Below are 20,292 nucleotides of genomic sequence, written 5' to 3'. Positions count from 1 at the left end.
GGTGCACTTTTTCATTTGCGCTTATTGCAGAAATGCCCGGGTCACCTTATTCTCAAAGACCAGGTGCAGCTGAACTGTAGCACAAAGATGCATACATTAGTGTCGGGAGTGTATGGCTGGTACCAAGCAAACTCCATTGCGCCTTGAAACACCATTTGCATTATAAATACCCAATAAATAAATTAATAAAACAACCACGTGGTTTCTGTGGGTGCACTTCACAGAGACCTGTCCCTGAAATGCAAGGAAAAGGAAAAACGCATTCCTATCTCTGTTTAAGGGATTCAAATAGATGTGCGTCAACAGACTTAAAAAAAAAACTCATGACAGGTCATCAGGATCGACCCTGTCATGCCGTGCTCCTTTTCAAACACATCTCATCACTTGCACAAAAAAATGTTGAGAATGTTCCCCTAAGTATTTTACAAGTTATGCCGGATGTTATCAACCCCATCTGGATTTTAGGCCTCAAATGTAAAATAGCTCCATAAATGTTCAATGCAATTGGCTGCAAGACTGGAAGAGAGCTTCAGATTCGTGATGTCTCCCCAGGGAAGAAAGACTAGGGGCCAATTCCTAGAAATGTTTGTGCGTCCTTAGCATGCACACGCAGATTCAGTGCCTTGAAGCAGCGCCCCCACCGAATGTGTCAAAGACAAGATGAAGAAGTAGGGTTGCCAGCTGACTCCATGCGAGGTAGAACATAATTTCCAATACTGGGTTTGCACTGCTCCATCAATTGCCTTCTGGGAGTTGTATTGCTGGGTCACTTCAATTAAATAACATGGAGTGAAGTACAACCAAGCTAAAAATAAAATCCAGAAGTGGAATAAGGTGTCCCTCATGACATGGAGTCATCTGGCAACCCAGTAGACGAGGAACAGTGCATACCTGCTTCACGTCGCTGGTTGTCCATACCATCATTCCCCTGTGCCTGGACTCTACATCTGTACACCAGTCAAAAGGTAACATTCATTGTTGCCAGGGACATTTTCAGACCCCTGCTCTTTGCATTGACAGTCAATTTAAGGCCCGTTACTGCAAATATGTTCCCTGATCCCCTTTTGGTTAGAGAACTGACCACAGCCACCAAAGATGTGGTGTCAGTAAGCCAATGCATACTTAGAAGGCAGGAAGTCACCCACACTCAGGGGTGTTGCTAGGTCTGGAAAGGATCTGGGGCTACTCTAATGTTGGGTTGTCAGGACTTGGGCCTAGCTAGCCTTTTGCGTGTAGCCCATGAGCTTCTATCCAGGGCTACAACCAAAGTACCAGAGGCTATAGCACCCTGACCCCTCTTCCCCCCACCTAGCAACACCTCTGCAGCCACACTTATACACGCATAGGGGGCAAGCTGTCTGTCTCTTGCACCTGCGCCCAGCCCCTCCAACACCTCACAAGACTCATTGTGAATCTGGGATCGTATGTATTTATTTATTTATGTATAGTATTTATAGAGCGCACTAAGGCCCAGAGGCATCAAGGGGCATGCTGGGAAATACAGGCACAGGGTTGAGGGTCAAGTGCCTTTCACGTTCTGCATCCCAGTTCCTTTGAAAAGTGGGCCCCGGGTCTCTGTAGAATGCTCAGTGCACAAACTTTCCCTTTTATTTGTGTTCCAGGAAAACAAAGGATTCCGGAGGCGCTCAATGGCAATCACTTGCTGGACGACCCAAAACTCGGCAGAATCCTGGAGCCTCCAAGACGAATCCGGAATCCACACCAGTGCAAAGGGAGGGATGCTTTGGCCTGCGTTGGTTGTTGGGGCAGGTGGGGTTGAAATGGGGCCAATGGGTTATTTGAATAGAGAAGCAGTTACGAGAACTATTTTGTATTAAAGATAAAAAATAAAAAATATGGGCATCTACTTTTCGAGCCTTTCGTCATCAAGTTGAGAGCTGCGTTACAGAGAAAATCAATCATGCATCTCGCTTTTAAGTATGTGGCAACACCATAAGCTTTGACAAGTTTAGACACATTTGTGTGGTAAAGCATGACCCTTCTGCTTGCCCTATTTGCTCCCAGGTAAACGGACACACGGTGCACTCTCTGCTTGTCTCTCTCTCTCTCTGCCTGTCTCTCTCTCTCTCTGAATGGTTCAAATATTGGGTACTTCCACCGGTTTTTTGGTATGGGGCTCAGTCTCGAGTGTGGAAGATGTAGGGCATAAACATGTCTGGTAGGAAACGGATTAGCCCTCCCTTACATTTCTGTGATGCCCTCTGGGTGCTCAGCGTTTTGTTTGTGAAGCTGCTTGTTGGGTTTGGGCGTGTAATTAAATGCAATAAATACACATGGTGGACATAACAGGACACAACTAGGCAACATAACAGCCTAGCGATCAAGTAGCAATGTAAAGTATCTCAAATTAAGTAGGACGTGCCTGCCTGGCATGCTCAACTCTGCTCATATGCCCTGGTCTAGCAACGATAATCTTTCCTGAGTAGTAGCACACTACGAATTCCATAGATGTGATTTCGACCACGGCAAGATGATTTTATTAATACAAGTAATCGACCTATTATCATAACAAACTGTGCAAAGCAGCCTGGCCTGCTAAAGGAAACATGAGCAACCTGGACTCCCTACTGCAGGTCTGAGCATAAAGAGGCTTGCTGGAAGATGCTACTACAATCCTGCTCTGCACCCAGGCCCATCGCTATCCTAAGAGTTACATGTACACCTGTTGCGCTGCATCCTTTGCGCATGTGGCCTTACGGCTGCCTGGTACAGACCACCATGGCATTGCACAGTTGAACCCTGGGCCCATAATCACTTTATGGAACATGTGGAGATGTTCTGCGACATTTAAAGACAGTTTAGAGAGGTCCTGACTGGCAAGGTATTATGAAAGTCTATGCAATAAGGACGAGCATACTCGTCCTTGGCACTTAAGGGGTTAAAAAAGACTGCACGGGTCGCTGATTTAAGGTACAGGTGATTCCCCACAGGGCCGGTATTAGGAGACTTTGCAATGGAGCAGTGCTGTGTTACATTGGAGCTAAAATTGCCACGCTTCAATAATGTATTACCACAATCCGAACTACCACAAAGGCAACATTGGCCTGAGTGCAAGCGCTGTGTACCATTACTGTTGCACCGATGCAAAGTTTCTGTAATGTGGCGCCAGGTGTGGATCCATGTTAAGGCCAGAGTTCATCTTTTGCTCTAGAATGGATCCAATGTGAAGATGTTTTTCAGAAATTGGCTTATTCACTCGGTATGTCGGCTAGACGGGCAGTACCCCCAGAGAGGTAATGATTAGTTCAGCCAGAGGGCATTTGTAAATCTCAGAATGTCTTGCCATAATCCCTATAGACCACCTGTTCCTTGGTGACGCTTTTACATGAAACATCAGCAATTTGCGGGCCTCATTCGCCAGGGAGCCCATCCGTTCATCTTGCTTTATTATTAGGTATGGAGTTAATGGCACACCTTACCAATTCCCAATGGGGTGGGAGTGATGGACAGAACCAAGGTCACACCAGGAAGCAGAGATCTAGAGATCCTGTCAACGGGAACAGTTCTTAGTTTTGATCTGACTGGTGCCCCAGTGTTTGGCCTAATCCTTGGTTGATCCGGCATAACCCGCGCTTCAAGTGGACTCTTCCTTATGTCTCATACCAGAGCCAGCAGATGAAAACATCTCTCTGCCTTCCTCTCCTGTTTCCTGTTTCACCCGAATCACTGGATTGGGACCCGGTCGGTGGCCCTGTCTGGTTGCTATAGGGGTGATCCGGAGACCTTTGACAAGGCTAACGCCAGCCATCTTTACACTACAATGGGCCTTCAATTTCCTCATCGATTTAGTCCCAGGGTCCAAGGTGCCTTTTGGGGGCATCTACTCTTCTGAATAAGAAGGGTTCCGTGTGTTAATATCGCCGTAAAAATATCACCATACAAGAATGGCGCTGTTTTTTTGCTGCAATATTAACCCATGGAACCTGCGGGAGACACTCCTGCAACCCCCATATTTTTTTTAAGGGAGCGGGGGACACCCTTGCAACCCCCGCTCCCATTTAACCCCACTAATAATATTGCCTATGGCCGTTCCAGACGACCATATATATGGCAGTATTATTGGTGGGGATAATATTACCTAATACCATAAGAAGATGAGCATTTCTATACAAACTTACATGAAGCATTGGTCAACAGCTTCATTCGACCATCAACCCCTCCCCACTTCATTGTGTCTAAGAGTGGAGAAGAATTATGCCTTTGCATAGGTTACAGGTCACTGAACAACATCACTGTTAAAAAAGGGTGGCAGTATTTGATTGGCTTGTACGACAACTCTCAATGCACTGCAAGGCTCCCTTGTCTTTGTCAAATCTGTGGTGTTGATGGATGCAGGTTGGAAGTATCCGGTGTATGGGTGCCAGTCTGCATTCTATGAGCTTGGCAGAGACACCGGGGAGTATGTTATCCATAGGAAAGAGCCCACGATCTGATAGACTATAGCTCAGTAGTATTGGAAGTAGTTATTCTATCAAAACAATGAAAAATGTGTGGTATGCCTTTGGGGCAAGCTCACCTCGGAAGAGTCAGTAGGCTGAAAAGAAACAGTCAGACATCTTAGAATAGCTCATGAAAAACACTATGATCAGTGGTGCCACCAAGGGGTGTGCAAGGACGGCCACGGCCAACCTTATAAAACCACTGCCCCTCCCCCACTGGCTCCCGCCTGCCTCGTTAGAGTCAATGAATGTGCCACCCCAGGAACCTCATCAGGCCACCACTATGAAAAATATCTGGGGGCGCCACTGACTATGATATCCATCTTGGAAAGGGTTTACTGTTGTTGTCCTTCCTCTTTTTCCTACTATGCTTCCCAGAACCGTTTTTTGCGGCTGTACAGCCACCGGGCTAGTCGCCAGCCGAAACCTCTGCAGACATAGTCATGCTCATAAATGCTCCTCGCTGTGCGTTGACCCCAGGAAACTGTACTGCTTAATTGAGGGTGCCTGCTGCAAGACACAATGCCAGCTACCAAGTTGGACCCGGCACTCCTCACTGTAATGGGCCTAGTGCCTGAACAATGCTGGCTCCATTGCCATGCTGGGCCTGGAATTGGCCACACAGCTGGACCTGGTCCAAAATATTTTTTAAAGTATCAAAGACTATCACTACGCCGGTGCTACTTTCTTGTTTGCCCAAAAGATTTCTATGCACTGGTCTCATACAAAATGGGCCTCATTACGAGTTTGGAGGTAGCCATGCCCTTAATAAGGGCATGGCTACCCCTAAACTCTGGTCTAGCTCCGGGTCCTGCAAAAAGGGAATTACCAGGCCATTCCGACCTTGGAGGGCCCGGTAATTCCCTTTCGGGGGACCCAGAGCCGGTACGTCCCCATTCCCATTTGAGCCCCCATAGGACTCAATGGGCACAAATGGGAATGGGGAGGATGGTAGCAGCGGTACCGTTCATAACGGTACCGTTGCTACCATCCTGTTCTGCTCAATGGTGCCGCTGCCTGGTCTGACCAGGCATTCAGAGCGGCACCCGCGAGCAAATCTCATAATGTGGCGGCCCGATATGAACAGTGCCGGTGCCTTACCCACACTGTTCATACCATGGCCGCCATTGTTGTAATGAGGCCCAATGTCTTGTTCCCTGAAAGTAGCTAAATGAAAGTCCATCGTCATGGTGATTTCTGTATTTTTAGCTTGACGATGTCAACTGGTGATATGGCCTGCTCAGTTGCTCGAGATATATTTGATGTTAGGGATTATGGAAAATATATTTGAAAATAGTCTAGGCAGGAATTCCTGCTGGATCCCATGGGTGAAGAGCTCGCACTTGACATGGTTGGAATCCTGGTGAGGCCAACACAGCTTTTCATCCTTCTGAGGTCAATACATTGAGCACCATTACACTAGCTAATAATAATAGTTCTTTTTACAGTACAGAGAAGAAGGTGGACTCTGTCAGTAAGTGGTCCATATATAAAGCTGAGAAGTAACTAAAATCCTGTTGGCGAGGATGTTCCTGGCTCAAGTTTCGGACCATGATAGTCTAAAAAGATGTCCGGCTATACACCAGCCACTCAGTATGTGTTCTTTATCTCTGTTCGACCTTTGGCCGGGCTAGTGACCACAGAGATGTATGAGAGCAAGATGGAGAGAGAATGTTATGGTTGCTAAAGACCAACAGCTTCTCGGCTTATTTATTCTCGATTTCTGTTTATGGCACAGGTGTAAAATGAAGTCCAGGCTAATGCATGTTCTGATTTATCTTGAAGGTCACCTTGGATTTAAGCTGCTGTTCTTAGTCCCATTTAATTGGAAGGAGCCCAACCCTTTTTCCTGTTTACCCTGCCCGCCTGTCCTGGTGCCTATGAGAGAGGTGTGGCGAAAAACAGTGAAACAACTCTATTTTTATCACACGTGGAGGCAATATATCCAGCGGTGGTAGTGAAGAGAAGAAAGTAGTGTACTCTGGCTGCATCCAAAAAGGAGGGAGTGAGATGGCGAGAGGGATGAGAGGAGCGGAGGGGGAGGGGCAGGTCGGGAAGGGCAGGGCTTCTTGAGCTTCGGTTTTCAATCCTTGTTGCATTGGGGCTTAAGTAGACAATGCCTGGGAAAATACAAAAATGGCCCTTGATTCGTCCTTTAAACGAATATCCAAACTTCATGTTAATGAATAGACATCTTTTGTCTAACTGTGAACGCATGTTAAATAACATACTATGGACCTACGTAAACAAGGGGTTCTGTTTACGTGTTTTACTAGGGAGGGAGGAGGAATTGGTTAGTTTGCCCCACGCTTCTTTTTAGGTATCAATATGGATATGGACGGATTTAAATGGATTTAGTCTTTTTTGTAAAAATTGTTAAATAAATTCAAACAAATAAATATTTTTTAAAAAACAACATACTATTTGACACACAGATCTCTTTAGAACATCTTTTAGTGCTATCTTTGAGTGATCAGTTACACTAAAACACACAATTACAAACATTACTCAAACATTCAGTGATTGGCATTAAATTGTGCTCTAAGCAGCGTCAGTAGTTAATAATGACATTTTCCTACATGCACACAGTACATGGCGTCAGTCCATGACAGGTGACATTTTAATATTAATTGTATATTATTACAGCGTCCTTTTTCCTAAATAAATAATTTAATTTATAAATAAGACTAATTGAGCGAAACAGAAGTTCTATACTTTGGGAAAGCCCATAACCATGACTACAACTCCGTGCACTTTGTAGTCACTAGTAATCACCTGGCTGCAGTCACTTCAATTGAATAAAATAGACTGAAGTAAAACGAAAGTAAAAACAGATACCTGGAGTAAAATAGGGCATCCCTCATGACACATCCCTCATGACATTCCTAGTCCCTTTTGAAATGCTCCTCAGTTTCAACGCCCTACGGTCCTTCGGTACCTGGTGAGTCACTTCCTTTGATCTGCAGTTCCTCTGGTCCTTGGCTGCTGGTCAGTAACCCCCCTGGTCCTTGGAAGTCTGTGTCCATCACCCTTCTGGTCCTTGGCTCGCTGGTGAGTCGCTGGCAAATGCAAAAGGAAGTCAAACGTTTCCTTTTGTGGGGTGCTGTCTCTGCCTATAGTGCCATTTGAAAGCCCCAAATTCCCATGCTTGCATCTTCTGTCCATGCAATACAGTTTGCCCTGATTGGAGAAAGACATGGTAACACAGATCAACACTCCCAAAGCACTGTTCTGACAGGCAACAGACATAACCACACAATTACCTTAGCAACCTGGAGCACACATCAACCACTGTTCCAAACAGCTCACAAAATATATAAATGTACACCCCTCAGAGAGCCCCATCTTCTCGGATCTACACGCATCAACATTGTACGAAAGCAACCCTGCCCTGCTTCACCAGCTACTAAGCAAGTCCCCTTCCCTACCTCTTGCCGATGGTAGAGCTCCTAGAAACCATGAGAATAGCAAAAGGAGTGCTACGCACGATTAAATAACCTAGTATAAAAGGCTGTAGAAAAGAGTTTCACTCATTTGCCTTTGGGGCAGAGTTCTGGACAGCCCAAGCAACTTCAGTGATTGCCATTAAGGGAGAACATGTATGTGTGTTCTGCCTCTGTCCCCTTGCTATACTCGAATCTCTGGGCTACTGGATGGCCGGTGAGAGTCAAGTGATGTAGGGCTGAGGGAGGGCAAGTACAACAATAATGCAATTCTGGATGCCTGCATTGGGGGCCACTAACAGAGCAGCATGGGGGTACGCCATTTTGTCCCTAATGTTATTAAATCTGCCCCATTGTAAGCGTGCCTTTTTCCAAATAGTGTGAGTTGAATCACTTATGACAGGTCTAATTTTTAGAGTTAAATTAGAGTGAGATTACATCATTTGCCCAGCATCACACTCTTTGGCTAAATAGTGAAGGAGTGATTTAACCCACTGTTCAATGTAAACAACTGGCCAAACACCTTCCAAGCTCAAATCAAACAAGTGAAAAAGATTCCATCCGCTGGAAATATTAACTTATATGTCCTATGTATCTTAACAATACATTTGTTCCATGCGCTGAAACCTCCTTGCCAATCCTAACTCTTAAAGGAATGGTCTAGTAAAACAATTTATTGTCCCTACGGATCGGCCATGTTTTTTTAAGCCTAAGTGGCTCGATTTTAGAAAACTTTCCTATGGACCTTACCCGAGTTTTCGTCCATTAAACGCACGTGAAAACAAGCACCAGGGAGCCGCCATTTTCTGATAATCCTATCTTTTCCCCCATCGCCCTGGCTGACCTGCTTTTGCGGCACTAAATCAAATCCCCCGCCCCTGAGCCTGTCATCAGCAGACTCTTACCGCCCATTTCCCAACGCCAAAGCACGTCTTGTGTCAACATTCGCTGCGCTTCAGCTAATGACGTGTCGCCATGGAAATGGCAGGACGCCTCTTTCCTCAATAAGCATAAACAGACCGTTTCGCAACACACAGCAGCAGATTTTCGATTCCATTCCTCTCTCTGTGTTACTTTGAGTATTCTGTGACTCGTTTCAGTGCTCTGGTCAGCTACCTTCGCCGCTTGTAGCCCGTGTGAACAGATACCAGTACAACCGCTATAAATTATTTTAGTTTGTTTAAGACACAGTGGCTACAATAATGCCCTACATGTACGAGCCCGAGTATACCGAGGAGGAACTACTGGAAAGGGAAGCACGCGAAAACGATGGGGATTCGGACGGCAGTTGGCAGGACGAATCAACAGATGAAGAGCCTGGGCCTAGTCGAATGGACGGCGTCTCCACCTGGTGCACATGCAATCGGTGCGAGCTAATGCCAACTGAGGACGAGAACTGCTGCTGCCGAGAAAACTCGGGATGCCTGGCCTACATTTCGGAAGGCGAGCCACGACCCCAATGCATCACCGAGCTGCCAGACTTCAGGGCAGCCTGCCTCACACGGGCCGTGTTGAGAATAATGATGGTGCTTATGCACGAACTTCGCACAACTGTTGTTCTCGTAATCCGAGTAACGAGTAAGTATACTCTGCTTGTCATGCCACTCCTATTTCATGTTCTTCTACTATATCCAAAATTACATCTACATATCATTGTAACGCATGTAAGTCGTTCAATAGAGTGCATTGTCTAGATAGCATTTGTCCGTGCAGAATGCCATTAGTTACAAGAATTGTCATTGACAACAAACGTTTATTATACTTATCTTAGTCATTTAAAAACAGTTTGTTTCATTCCTTTTCACAGGTGATACAGGCTGGTGGCCTATCGTTCCTTTACATGGTGGCTCCACGGGAGGCTTGGACACCGCGTTCGAAGAGTGATACCCGCCTGTGCCGTTCGTGCCATTAGAGAAACGTTCCCGAGTGACAGCGGTCAATACAGGGGATTTTCTCTCGCTGTGCTGCAATCTGACCTGTATAATCTTTAAAGTCTTGTATTTTTGTGTCATGAAAATAAGATACAAAATAAAACACCACATATATTTTAACAACGGTTGTTTCGATTTTTTAAATGAATCAAGTGTGTCTCCATTCAAGGATGGACGTCAGACATCTGTGCTCCGAATGGGTGAAGGTCTGGTCGCTGTGAAGCAGGGTGGTCACTATCTATCTAAGCTAACATAACATATTCTCGATAATGCATGCACTAAATAACACTTGTTCAAAGTCTTTCAGTAGGTTATGTCTCTATAAAAGTCACACATATATCTATACTAACAATTACCATTGGATTATACAGGCCTTAGGGTCTTGACCACTATAATACACCGGTTGAAGTGTGGGTCTGTGCTCACAAGAATCTCCGGTATGTGGCATTTGTTATTGATAAGCAACGATATACTATCATTGATATAAAGGCGATATACTATATATTGATATAAAGGCGGTTCGCGCCAGTGGATGCGTGTTGGCATGGGGTCTGTCAGGGGCGCGAAAGGCCAAGGTGCCAAACAGCATGTACACTTCAAAAGGTATCCCACGCCAAGGGGCCATCGGTCACATGGCCTCCTCAGACCCCGTGTCTCCAGCCAGGCCTCCCCTTGAAGCAGGTCGCCCCCCTGCAATCCACATAAGTGTGTCTCCATTCAGCAGTCTTCCTGTGCCTTATCTGCACGCCCCAGGCCCATCCATCCCACCCCCCTCTATCAAAGGCGGTTCGCACCCGGGGATGAGCGCTGGCATGGGGGGTTGTGACGGGCGTAAACAGCCAAGGTGCCAAACAGCATGTACACTTCAAAAGGTATCCCACGCCAAGGGGCCATCGGTCACATGGCCTCCTCAGACCCCGTGTCTCCAGCCAGGCCTCCCCTTCAAGCAGGCCGCCCCCCTGCAATCCACATAAGTGTGTCTCCATTCAGCAGTCTTCCTGTGCCTTATCTGCACGCCCCAGGCCCATCCATCCCACCCCCCTCTATCAAAGGCGGTTCGCACCCGGGGATGAGCGCTGGCATGGGGGGCTGTGACGGGCGCAAACGGCCAAGGTGCCAAACAGCAGGTACACTTCAAAAGGTATCCCACGCCAAGGGGCCATCGGTCACATGGCCTCCTCAGACCCCCTGTCTCCAGCCAGGCCTCCCCTTCAAGCAGGCCGCCCCCTGCAATCCACATAAGTGTGTCTCCATTCAGCAGTCTTCCTGTGCCTTATCTGCACGCCCCAGGCCCATCCATCCCACCCCCCTCTATCAAAGGCGGTTCGCACCCGGGGATGAGCGCTGGCATGGGGGGCTGTGACGGACGCAAACGGCCAAGGTGCCAAACAGCAGGTACACTTCAAAAGGTATCCCACGCCAAGGGGCCATCGGTCACATGGCCTCCTCAGACCCCGTGTCTCCAGCCAGGCCTCCCCTTCAAGCAGGCCGCCCCGCTGCAATCCACATAAGTGTGTCTCCATTCAGCAGTCTTCCTGTGCCTTATCTGCACGCCCCAGGCCCATCCATCCCACCCCCCTCTATCAAAGGCAGTTCGCACCCGGGGATGAGCGCTGGCATGGGGGGCTGTGACGGGCGCAAACGGCCAAGGTGCCAAACAGCATGTACACTTCAAAAGGTATCCCACGCCAAGGGGCCATCGGTCACATGGCCTCCTCAGACCCTGTGTCTCCAGCCAGGCCTCCCCTTCAAGCAGGCCGCCCCCCTGCAATCCACATAAGTGTGTCTCCATTCAGCAGTCTTCCTATGCCTTATCTGCACGCCCCAGGCCCATCCATCTCACCCCCCTCTATCAAAGGCGGTTCGCACCCGGGGATGAGCGCTGGCATGGGGGGCTGTGACGGGCGCAAACGGCCAAGGTGCCAAACAGCATGTACACTTCAAAAGGTATCCCACGCCAAGGGGCCATCGGTCACATGGCCTCCTCAGACCCCGTGTCTCCAGCCAGGCCTCCCCTTGAAGTAGGCCGCCCCCCTGCAATCCACATAAGTGTGTTTCCATTCAGCAGTCTTCCTGTGCCTTATCTGCACGCCCCAGGCCCATCAATCCCACCCACCCTCTATCAAAGGCGGTTCCCGCCAGTGGATGTGTGCTGGCATGGGGGGCTGTCAGGGGCGCGAAAGGCCAAGGTGCCAAACTACATGTACACTTCAAAAGGTATCCCACGCCAAGGGGCCATCAGTCACATGGCCTCCTGAGACCCCGTGTCTCTAGCCAGGCCTCCCCTTCAAGCAGGCCGCCCCCCTTAGACCACGACATACATACGTCATTCATTCACAAACAAACCCCTGTTTCTAATACTTTATAAACCACTTGATATGTCTCAAGAGAACATCTTTGTGCTTTGCAAGTCAACTCCTGAACGTGTTACCTGGCAACCACTGAGATCTACGCTAATCTGCTCGTCGTCGTGCTATCCGTGAACTTCTGTGACCGCTTAGAGCAAACCCATCAGTGTGCTACCTGTGGCCACCCACCTATTCTCCTGCAACATACTGCTCTTCTTGCTGAATCCAACTGTTTGTTGGTCAAGGTAAGGCCATGTATCCTAGTCATATTTCGCAGATTTTTAAATTTCTATCTATTTGCGAGTAGAGTACACAATAGTGCTATGTTCATTGGTCTCATTGCTATTGACTTGAGTTTCCATTGCTATGCTATCAATAGATCTATTTATTTTCATCTGTGTCTATTGTCATCGAATTGCATCCTTCGGGGGTCCAGTCTATAATGTAAGCATGTTTCATTCTCGTGCAAGACAGAACATCCAAGGGACGAGTCACATGTTCAGATTTTAGACACATCATTTATACATTTCTGCAACTTATGCAAATACTAAGCCGCACATAATGAACTGGTATAGTTCCTGCGACCAAAACAAACCTTGCATTGATCATTGTATGATTCATTTACTTTTGTATCAAATCTTTATTCTTGAAGATTGTATAATAATGTCGATATTTACTTTTCAGATTTATCAACCATGCCTGCCTGTTCGATTAGCGGTTGCCCTTCGAAGACCCATGCGAAATCTGAAGGCACTACAATGCATGTATTCCCGAAAACTGTTGATCGAATAAGAGAATGGGTCAGACATTGCGGATATCCACTGGATGAGCTGGAAAGTAGAGTCCAACAAGTCTTACAGGACAAGAGGGGTGATCGATACCGCATCTGCAGCCGGCACTTTTCCTTGGACATGTACACAACATCTTGGGTAACAAAGAAGAATAAACGGCGAACGACACGGAAATTGCTCGAAAACGCTATTCCCACTCTATTCGTCCACATTCCGCCACCGGTGAGTCAAGTGTCCGGATTTAGCTTTAGGCCTTGCGGTAGTGTGTAGGTAGCCGAACTGATTAATTGATATTGTAGGTGTTCTATCCCTTGTAATAATTTCGATATTGATATGAGTGTATAGTTTTTTGAATAATGATATTTATCAATATATTCTTTTTCGATTTCATAACCCACAAACGCAATGTATATATATGGGAACAGGGAACTGTGCTGTATTGAACATTTTTCAAGTATTCTGTTGCCTTACATGGCTATTTTTAATATTGGCATTTCATTATCAATCATTAATTTACCTTTACAACTTCTTGACTATCACTTGAATCTGAAGCAAGAACATTATACATCCTTGACGTGGTCGCAGTTATCAACCACTTCTAGCACGTATCAGATAATCTTACTAGGCTAATCTGCTACAGACTTGTTTTATGCATGTCAAGTAATAGTTTTATTTTATCGTGTAATTATTTTACCGAATGTTTGGTTAGTGCTTTCCAATTGATATACACCTTAGTTATTGTCCACTGGTGTTTGTTTTCAGTTATAATTAGTGTTATCCATACTAATGCAAGTACTGTCTTTCAGGGAGATGCTGAAGCGTCCGCCACATCTACAACATTTCTAAATGTTCTTCACCAGCAGGAGGTATGGATACTGACAGCTCCATCGAGCGTCATCATCAGAGCTGGAATTCTTGTTGTTTGATTGTTCTACACAATGTTTCATTCGTGGTTAGCCGTTGATATGTACCTGTGCTGTGGACCCCAGGTGTGTGTTATGTTTTCACTATTGTAATCCTCACTAATGCAAGTACTATGTTTCAGGCAGTTGATGGAGCGTCAACCCCTGCACTTGATGCAGAGCCTGACATTCAAGTAATTCCAGGGGAAGTGGAAGCGGGACCATGCCTATACGAATCGGCGCAACAGCTTTCGGAAGTGCGCACTACATTTGCAACATCCATAGATATTCTTCAGCAGCACGAGGTATGGATAAGGACAGCTCCATCATGCGTGATCATATAACGTGATTCCATTTGCTATACTTTCTTCCCTATTAACGCAAGTGCTGTGTTTCAGGGAGACGACGAAGCTTCCACTACAATCACAACATCCAATTTAGATGATGCAGATGTAAATAAATAGGAGAAATAAGTCGATGAAATGTGATCATATTTAGATTTTCCTTGATTCTTTTGGACAATGCATCATTTGCGGTTATCTCTTTATATGTACCTGTGCGTTCGACCCCAAGTGTGTGTTATGTTTCCAATATTGAAAACCATACTAATCCAAGTACTCTGTTTCAGGGAGACGACGGAGCTTCCACCACAATCACAACATCTCATTTAGATGATGCAGATGTAAAGGAATCGGAGAAATAAGTCGATGAAATGTGATCATATTTAGATTTTCCTTGATTCTTTTGGACAATGAATCATTTGTGGTTATCTCTTTATATGTACCTGTGCTGTCGACCCCAAGTGTGTGTTGTGTTTCCAATATTGAAAAGCATACTAATGCAAGTACTGTGTTTCAGGGAGATGCGGATGCCTCCTCTCCAATACAACCATTCATGGCAGTCCATGCAGAGCCATAGGTATGGATACTGACAGGTCCATCGAAATAGATCATCACTGGTTGAATACTTGTCGTTTGATTGTTGCACACAATGTTTAAATCGTGTTTGGCTATTGAGATGTACCTGTGTGTTTGTCCTCACGTGTGTTTTATGCTAACAATATTTTGATACATAGTAATGAAAGTACTATGTTTCAGGGAGACGATGGAGACTCATTCCGTGCTGTCTATGCGGATACAGAAAATATAGTCGTTGCAGCGCAAGAGGAAGGGAGGACATGCGGAAACGAATCGGAGCTACAGCGTGCAGATGTTGAAGGTCGAGTCAAAAAAGTTGCAAAGAAAAAAGACAAAAAAAGGTTAGTTACAAACAGTTCATAACTTTAAAAAAATGTTTGTGCTGGGGACTATTTTATGTTTTTTTCCAGTCAATTCTACTACACTCCATCTTGTGTTTAAACTGAACATCCCTTTTCCAATCTCTCCTCCAGTTACCCGTGGGTGTCAGAACTATACATACACAGACAGTGAAGCGAATGAGAGATGTGGCTTGCCAGACCGTGTACACTGTGTACACTATGTAGGAACTATTAATTGAGACGAGGCGTGTTCAGGCTCGAGATGCTCATGTCCAATGGCCAGAACATGAATTAACTGTGTTTGGCGACAACAGCAAAGTGGCATTGGACCATAGCTACAATAAGATGTTATTGAATGTATTGAAGATAGCTCTGAAGTAGTTGCAGATCAATTCACACAATCTACACCCGCCAAAAATTTGCCACCAAAAAACCTGTCGACATTGTTGTGTTCTCCCATCAATGTTGAAGTAATAGATGTCGAAATGACAGAGAATGAACCAGCCGCAGCATCCATAGACGCATCAGAACTTGATATCAGCGATATTACTTTCCAATGTGTTGAAATCTCCACAACGTCACAGGCCGAAACAACGTTGACGCAGGATGACAGTCTAATGAAAGAGAGCAAATACATTGTATTCGACAGTTGTTTGATGGAAATTATAAGTATGCTGAAATGTGTGCATTCCATTAGAGGGAAAGTATGTGGGAAGCCATTGATTAATGTGACTCGTCAAATAAAAGGCAGTAACGTCAAAATAAATGCCGCCTGTAGATTAAATCATAGGTTCAAATCATAGGTTCTCATGGTCTGCACAACCGATGCTGGGGAAACTGCCAGCAGGCAATCTACTGTGTGCAGCTGCATCACTTTTTAGTGGCTCCAGTTTTAGAAAGTTAGAGGCTTTCTTTCAGTTTGTGGGACTCCATTTAATTTCTAAAGCGCTGTACTACATATACCAACGTGATTATCTGTTTCCGGCCATTAGTGATGCTTGGAAAATTGAACAATTGTCTCTAGCAAGTACAATCGAAGGCAAACGATTCAGGCTAGCCGGCGATGGACAGTGCGACAGCCCTGGATTTTCTGGCAAGTACTGCACCTACCACTTTCAATACATGGATAGTAAGATAATTGTGAGTTCGGTGGTCGTGCAGGTAACACAATGTACATCTTCAGTGGCCATGGAGAAACTAGGATTTATAAAATCAGTGGAATATCTACAATCAAGGGGAATGCACATCACCCTCATAGCCACGGATATACACGTTTCAATTGCCAAGACAATGAGAGAGCAGTTCCCACATATTAAACATCAATTTGACGTATGGCATCTTGCTAAATCAATCAATAAGAAAATCTCGGCTGCAGGGAAAAAAAAGGTTTTGAAAGTATTTGCAGTGGTCACATTCTATCACCAACCATCTTTGGTGGAGCTCAAAAACTTGTGAAGGGTCAGTGGAAATACTACTTGAAAAATGGCGGTCACTGATGCACCACTGTACCAACGTTCACAGCTGGACAGCAAATCAACATTTCCACCAATGTGAACATGGCCCTTTGTCCCCAGAGGAGGCACGGAAGAAGAAGTGGTTGATTCCATCTTCACCGACACACAAAGCCATTGAGAAGATTGTTTTCGACAAAACTCTATCAAGAGATTTGAGAGGACTGACAGAATTCTGTCACACAGGAGATTTGGAGGTGTTCCACAATATGTGCCTAAAGTACAGGCCAAAGTGCTTGCATTTTAGCTTTCGGGGCATGGAACATCGCACTCTACTAGCGGTCTTGGCCCATAACAGCAATGTTGGACGTGAACAATCTAGGACTAGGGGTAAAGTAAGGATGCCTCGCTACACTAAGGTGTTTTCAAAACGAAGTAAGCAATGGGTGATCAAACCAGTCTATGATGAAATGCAGTTCGACTTTGTGAAAGGCCTTATTGTTGCTGTATTAGAGAAGCACAGATATGGAATTTTGGACGTTTCTGTGCAGAGCAGTGATCCATTGCCACCGAACATTGCGACTGTGCCATGCCCACCTGAAGCACAGCTGATTGTGAAGTACAAATCCCGGTTTAAATAATTGCAATACGATTGTCTTTTTGTAAATAAATGTTATTGTACAGTGTACCTGTAAACCTAACCCCTACCTTCACCATCATGGGTGGCGAACAAGCTGGGTGTCATCTTTGAATTTTCTCTATTCACCTCATATATGTGTATGCATATATTTTTCTCATGTCTCATCTCATGTAAATGTAAATGCTGCGCACTGTTAACGGAGGGGAGGCTTGCGTATTGCAAATAATAAAACAAACAACAAACAATAAATCTCACTTTTAACTCAACTCCTGTGGTACTTTATACTTTCCCTGACCTTCCGCCAAAAATTAAATGTCTCAATTTTGGCTGCAAAGCTCGCAGACAACGGGGACAAAATTGGGGCACTTAGAACGTGCCAGCCAAGCGGGCCGTGGCATTTGGGAGAGAAGCCAGTTCGCATTTGCACATTGAGGCGCACTACATAGACGGATTCTAAACTTCAAGTTCTCACAGATGCCTATACTACGTGATGTTGCAAATAAAGAATGCGAAGGACAGCAGCTTTGATTTTCAGCTTGCGCCCAGATGAGGCCCACAAGTCGCACTGGAAGTATAAGGGTCTATTGTTTTTTGACCTTGAGACAGGGACCATGCCGAAAGAACTACATTTGAAGGGGGTGCGCAATAACGTAAGAGACGATAAGGCAGAAAATTCAGAAACTAGACCGAGTTTCATTTTAGTTCAGTATACGAAAAATCGTTGTCAAGAGCACGGTCCGTTTTACAGACTGCATTACGAAGAGACACAATGGAAATTTCAAATATAATGTAAGTAAATCTTTACACACTTTTATACCGGAATGAAGATTTAATGAATGGATGCATGAATAAATGAATGAATGAAGAGCTAGGAAAAGCAAGTAAAACGTGTTCGTAGTGGGCACATGGGCATGCAGGTCCACTGGTCTCACGGATCTCGGTCCTTGGCCCAGCCACTTTTCCCTGCACTGCCTACCTGCACTACGGGACTGTCTCTGTATCCTTCAGCCCCTTCTACCGGCATTTACCTTGCACTTGCCACCAGCTGGCCCTATTATTTAATTTGTATTCAACTAACCATGTACAGCCCTTCCCCATGCGCGATCAGAAAGACACCTGGCCTAGTAGGATCGTTGTCTGTCTGCCCTTGTTCCCCACCTGCCTCGTCGCGCCTAGAAACACTTGAGTATAGGCGCGTTACAAATGCCATATCATATATCATATCATTCCTCACGCATGTACACTAACTGTCATTTATCATTGTGTGTTGGCCTCGATTTATTTCGTTACTTTTCACATTGATTTTAGAGCCGAACATACTCCATTGAACTATCCTTGCAAGCAAATAGTTTCTGATCGGCTGTAATAAATAAAATAAGTAATATTAATGAAGATCGGCTGGCGAGACTAATTATAATTTTTTTGTTTTCATAACAGGTATTTGCTCCCCTTCTGCTACTGCCATCGGTTTGAGACACCAGCAGATGGCTTTTACAGTAGACACCTGCAGCTTCGTGTGAACAACTGGAGCACACTGACAATTTTATGGGACGATCGCCAAGGGCCCACATGCCCTTACGCTGTACTAGTGGCTAGAAGCACCGTGCTTCCAAAGTGCTTCTTTTAACGAAAAGCAACACCCTGTGTACCATGGCGGATACAGATAAAAGAAAATAAATGGCTGTCGGAGTTCATATGGCAATTGCTGAATATTCTCTAAACATTTAATGTAAAATAAATGTACTTTACCAAATGTACCGTGTTGCTGTTTGATTTTAAAGTACAGTTTCATATTCCGAATTGTGGCGCGCTGTGTTGTGAGATGGTCTGTGTTGGTTTCCAGGTTCTGTGTGGAGTCGCGTAGAAGATGACTGGGCGCGTTTGCCTACGCAGCACAGTAGCGTCACGGAGAGAGGCGGGGAATATGAATGTTTTGATAATGTCAGGCTCAGGGGTGGGGGATTTGATTTAGTGCCGCAAAAGCAGGTCAGCCAGGGCGATGGGGGAAAAGATAGGATTATCAGAAAATGGCGGCTCCTTGGTGCTTGTTTTCGCGTGCGTTTAATGGACGAAAACTCAGGTAAGGTCCATAGGAAAGTTTTCTAAAATCGAGCCACTTAGGCTTAAAAAAACATGGCCGACACGTAGGGACAATACACATTTTTACTAGACCATGCCTTTAAAGCTAATAGTTAGCAGTACACTACTTTTCCTATACAGAATCCAATTCACTGTACACTAGCCTACCCTGTACAACCTAACTTCCAGAAGCGATTGAGAATGTTGCATGCACTTCATCAAATCATTTACGATGGTCCCCCAGACTAAGGGAACAATGCCTAGACACAGATGGCACACGTTGATGCAACATTAACTACTCTTGTCACAACTGTGGGCCTTACAGTTTGTGACTGCTTAAAACAATACAGCATAAATGACAAAAGAAACAACAAGAGCCGAAAGGGAGGACAAGAGGGCACAGCACACGAAAGGGAACACAGAGGTAGATGTACCAGCAAAAGCCCTCAAACATCCACAATTTACTACAAGATGAAATCCTTAACAAATTCTTTAAGCAAGAATTGACACCATATTACGGTTGTCTGATTGCTGTACACCAGACCAAAAGGTAGGAGGAAAATATATCCAAACTCCCTCAACAGCCGTCTAGGACACACCACCAGGCCACAGCCTAAGAACTCAAAAGGTAACAGCCGCCACCCAACAAGGTAATTACGCTCCTTCCACTTGGGGCTGCCACTCCCAAGCCTCGATTCTACCACAATCGAGCACAGACCACTCCAAGTGGAGAGCACACTATATGACACCAGAACTCCTTCTGCCACAGACCGCCAGCCCGTGGCCTGAGTCCTGCCACAACTGAGCACGAATAAAAACCTCCAAAACAATATCTGTTCTTTCCATGTCTAAATGGGACTGTTAGATGAAGTACCCGCTGGATCAGCTCTTCAGCTCCTATCAACCCTCCATGGCAAACGCATTGCTCCTCTGGCAACCATAGAAAGGGCCCTTCTCCTCCTATTATGCCCCAGAAGCTCTAAATCTGG

General features: G+C 45.5%; 1 protein-coding gene across 1 annotated transcript in view; it reads left to right on the top strand.

Annotated features, from left to right (window-relative positions):
* Positions 1-1,867, top strand: part of BIN2 (bridging integrator 2) — a 429,928-nt gene extending 428,061 nt beyond the window's left edge. The window contains exon 11 of the mRNA XM_069653398.1: positions 1,623-1,867. The gene's annotated coding sequence lies outside the window, so the exon portion shown is untranslated. The remainder of the gene's footprint in view (positions 1-1,622) is intronic.
* The last annotated feature ends 18,425 nt before the right edge of the window (positions 1,868-20,292 follow it).

This window comes from Ambystoma mexicanum, chromosome 3q, assembly GCF_040938575.1.
Source record: "Ambystoma mexicanum isolate Mex_15411 chromosome 3q, UKY_AmexF1_1, whole genome shotgun sequence".
Taxonomy (NCBI): Eukaryota; Metazoa; Chordata; class Amphibia; order Caudata; family Ambystomatidae; genus Ambystoma; species Ambystoma mexicanum.
The sequence above is the reverse complement of the archived record's forward strand: the minus strand, read 5'-3'. Positions and strand labels throughout refer to the sequence as shown.